This window comes from Rhinolophus ferrumequinum, chromosome 6, assembly GCF_004115265.2.
Source record: "Rhinolophus ferrumequinum isolate MPI-CBG mRhiFer1 chromosome 6, mRhiFer1_v1.p, whole genome shotgun sequence".
Lineage (NCBI taxonomy): Eukaryota > Metazoa > Chordata > Mammalia > Chiroptera > Rhinolophidae > Rhinolophus > Rhinolophus ferrumequinum.
The window spans coordinates 89863986-89868488 of NC_046289.1; the positions used below are offsets into that span (position 1 = coordinate 89863986).

A 4503-nucleotide genomic window follows, 5' to 3' on the forward strand; every position below is an offset into this window, starting at 1 on the left:
CTAAATATTTATGAAGCACTATTATTCAACCTTTTAACCATTTCCCAGACCAACTTCCTCCTCCATTTTACTGTCATTGAGTTGATCTCAGGTTCATGTTCCATCTCAATCATCGAAATACAGAGCCTCTGTATCAATACCCGGTCTCGACTTTTAAATTTTTTTTTGTCATTTCTCCACATTTCTATCAGCATAATCTTTTCAAATAAAAATATAATCATAGCATGACAGATTTATATTGTTTGCCCCTTGATAAAAAATATCATATTCTAACCATACCTGACTTTTAACAATATTGTTCCCACTGTATTGTTCAGACACATTTACTGTCATAGCTCTTCACATTTTACATTGTAAACTTGTGGTTTCCTGAATATTACCTTTTCTTATATACTTATATACTTGCAGCAGCCATCTCTATGCAACCATTTAATTATCTGGTTCAAAGATGTTATTTTTCCCCCTAAATAGTTAATGGCTTATCCTTTGCTCCAATATGTATTGTGCACATATTTCCATTAGACAATCAAATACTATTCAGCACTAAAAAGAAATGAGCTATCAAGCCATGAAAAGCCACGGAGGAAACTTAAGTGCATACAAGTAGTATTAAGTGAAAGAAACCAGTCTGAAAAGCCTAGATACTGTATGATTCCAACTATATGACACTCTGGAAAAGTAGAGACAGTGAAAATATCAGTGGTTGCTAGGGGTTAAGAGGGAAAAAGGGATGATTAGGCAAAACACAGAGGATTTATATGTCAGTGAAACTATCCTGTGTTATACTGTAATGGTGGATACATGTTATTATACATTTGTCTAAATTGAGATGATGTGCAACACCAATAGGGAACCTTAATGTAAAGTATAGACTTTGGGAGATAATGATACATTCATGTAGGTTCATAACATGTACCACTTCGATGCAGATGTTGAAAATGGGGGAGGCTATGCATGTGTGGGGCAGGCGGAATATGACACTTGCTGTGAACCTATTTTGTGAACCTAAAGCTGCTCTAAAAAATTAGTCTATTTAAAAGAAAAAAAAAATATTTACTATATTCATCTAAGTCAAATACTAAATATTGTTTATCAGATTTAAAACAAGGAACATTTGAGTGTCAGTACACAATTACCATATAAATATTTTTCAATTGAATTTTTTTTCTGTCTTAATAAAGCATTCAGGTATAAAAGATATGCTGGAATAATTAATATGAATTTCTCCTATGACTGCATTCTTTCTTAAATTTTGCAACATAGTTGTGAACCAAAGAAACACAATTTGTATTTTGCATTTGTTCTTACTTGAATATGAAATTATATAAGATGTTACTCATACTTATTTGATGTCAGTACTTGTGGATTAAATTTCATAAGGTTGCAGTTACTAAAATCAAGTTAAAAAATAATCCAATATCGTAAATTAAATTATTTTAAGAATAAATTCTTTCTTTTTTAAGGCTCAAGCAGGTCTATTCTGAATTTCATAATAGTGAATATCTTGGGGTAAAACGATATTTACATAATGTCAAAATAAAGCCAAATAATTATGCCAATATAAAAATTAGATATTTGTAAATGTTAAAAATAAAGTTGTATCTGCATTTACCATTTCAATTTTTAATGTAAATTTAATTTTTTGAGGAAAATCGATTCAATATTGATTTTCATAATAGGATAATAATATATATAGAGAAATATATTTAAATTGATCATATAACATAATAACCTATCAACAACTGGAAGTAAAACCATGAACAAATATGAAAAATTTTAGTGTTTTTTTACATTGAAATAATAATTGAAATATTGTTTTCTGCATGGATCTAAATTAAACCTTAAAATGTTCTATATTTGAATTATAAACATGAGATTCCAAACATCAGACAGATATGCAGACAGTATCACCAGCCTGTCAGCGAAATGGGATGTTCTTGCCTTTATTTTTCATCTATTAAAGACAATTTAATTAAAATGTTAGCAATATAGTATAGTATACATCCAAGGAAAATTATTTTGTTACCAAATACCTAGTAATGATGGATATAATAAAATATTTCAAATGCATAAGTAAGTTTATAATAAAATAAAAGTTATCTTAGGGGCCAGGATTAAAGTAGCAGGAAAAAATAGCTGAAGAAGAGTTTTGCTCAGTGCATTAGCCCATAACATAACACATATGTAAGGATGACTAATGCTTTAAATCATGTGCATGTATAAATTTGTTAAAATAAATGAAATTCAATGTATTTAGAATCAAGAATTATTATAAAGAAAAGAGAAACAACAGAAAAAGGAAGAAGGAAGGAAGGAGAGAGGGATGGAGAAAGAAAGGAAGGAAAGAAAAAGAAAAGAAAGAGAGAGAGAGAGAGAGAGAGAGAGAGAGAGAGAGAGAGAGAGAGAGACAGAAAGAAAGAAAGAAAGAAAGAAAAAAAGAAAGAAAGAAAGAAAGAAAGAAAGAAAGAAAGAAAGAAAGAAAGAAAGAAAGAAAGAAAGAAAGAAAGAAAGAGAAAGGAGAGAGGGAGGAAGGGAGGGAAGGAGGAAGGAAGGAAAGGAAGAAAGGAAGGAAGACAAGGAAAGATAGCCTCTTTCCATGCCCAGCGCAGCCATGGCTGCTGGTCCTAAGAAACAACTGAAGTGTGTAGCAGCCTCAAAGCATTAAATGCTGCATAAACTAAGTGGTGCGTTAGCTCCTCATCCATATACTGGTCCCCACAAGGTTGGAGAATGTCTCCCTCTTATCATCTTCCTAAGGAACAAACTGAAGTATGCCCTAACAGGAGATGAAGTCAAGAAGATTTGCATGTAGCGGTTCATTAAGATCGATGGCAAGGTCCGAACTGATGTCACCTACCCTCCTGGTTTTATGAATGTCATCAGCATCGGCAAGACCAGAGAGAACTTCCGTCTGATCTACGACACCAAGGGTCACTTTGCTGTTCATCGGATTACAGTTGTGCAAAGTGGGAAAGATCTTTTTGGGCAGGAAAGGAATCCCTCATCTGGTGACCCATGATGCTCGCACCATCTGCTCCCCTGACTCCCTCATCAAGGTGAAGGACATCATTCAGATTGATTTGGAGACTGGCAAAATTACTGATTTTCTCAAGTTTGGTTCATGGTGACCAGAGATGTTAACCTGGGAAGAATTGGTGTGATCACCACAGAGAGAGACACCCTGATGCTTTTGAAGTAGGTCATGTGAAAGATGCCAATGGCAACAGCTTTGCCAGCCCACTCTCCGACATTTTTGTTACTGGCAAAAGCAACAAACCATGGATTTCTCTTACCCGTGGAAAGGGTATCCACCTCACTGTTGCTGAGAAGAGAGAAAAGAGACTGGTGGCCAAACAGAGCACTGGGTGAAATGATCTCAAGGTGACATGACTGGAAGATATTTGTGCTTAAAGATAATATAGCATGAAAGAATAAAAAGAAAAAGAACAGAAGGAAGGAAGGGAGGAAGGAAGGAAGAAGAAAGGGTATAAAATATTAAAGAAGGAAGAAAACTGGCAAGAAAGAGGAGCATAGTAAGACACTTCATTTGTTTATAGTTTTCAGTTAAGGAAGAGGATCTTATTTCATCATTCCCTGGGGAGGTGGGAGTAGAAACATAATGTGTAATTCACCTATTAGTAATTAGATATTATGCACAACAAAGTGTAGAAATCTTTTAATTATATACTTTTCCAGGTTATAGTCCTTCCTAGAGCCACAAATGGGTATGAGTGATCTCAGAGACCTCCCCAGGCCTTTTATGTTGTTACTATTATTTCCGTCAGAAGTATGGTTGCCCTTTTTAATCCATTCCATCATATTATGTTGTGTGTCTATTGAGCAAAAAGCTTCTCCTAGGATTTGCCAGGCATACATTGGTAAAATATATTTTCTACTATTAATATCAAACTGCTCAACTCCAAAGAAAGAGGAGGCAAATTTGCAAATTAATATTAAATAAGATTTGACTGAATTAGAAAAAAAACAGTCTATATCCAGTTCAAAAATAAAGATTACATAAAGTAGAAGTATAGAAAATTCTTCATGGAACAAGCATTTAAGCTGAATATTGAACTGAAGGAAAAGATACTGAAGGTGAGTCATGGTTTAGAGAAGAGTCCATTTCTACCTTTTCATCTGGGGTGGCCTGCCAGTAAAGATTACAAATCACCAATGCCTGCGCCTAGGCCAAAACAAAGCATGTTACAGGATAATCGGATCTACAGAAACACTGAGCTCAAAATCATGGAGAAAAGCTTGTAAGTAGAGTAAATTTAGGGACAGACTCCTGAGATAAGATAAGCATTAGTAAAGTGTAATAGAGAGGCAGAATACCCACAAGTATAGTGCAGTGACGTAAGAACCCCAAGTCTCACAAACAGGAGGAGCTGGTAAGGAGCAACAGAGGCTTCAGAAAATAAATAAAAAAGGACTAAAGGAAGATCTTAGAATAGTGTTATCAGTAGCTAGTTAGGATGTTTGGAGAGCAGTGTCAGTTGAGCT

General features: G+C 34.4%; 1 pseudogene; it reads left to right on the plus strand.

The window, feature by feature from the left end:
• Positions 1-2611: 2611 nt before the first annotated feature.
• On the plus strand, positions 2612-3369 carry LOC117023684 (40S ribosomal protein S4-like; annotated as a pseudogene).
• The last annotated feature ends 1134 nt before the right edge of the window (positions 3370-4503 follow it).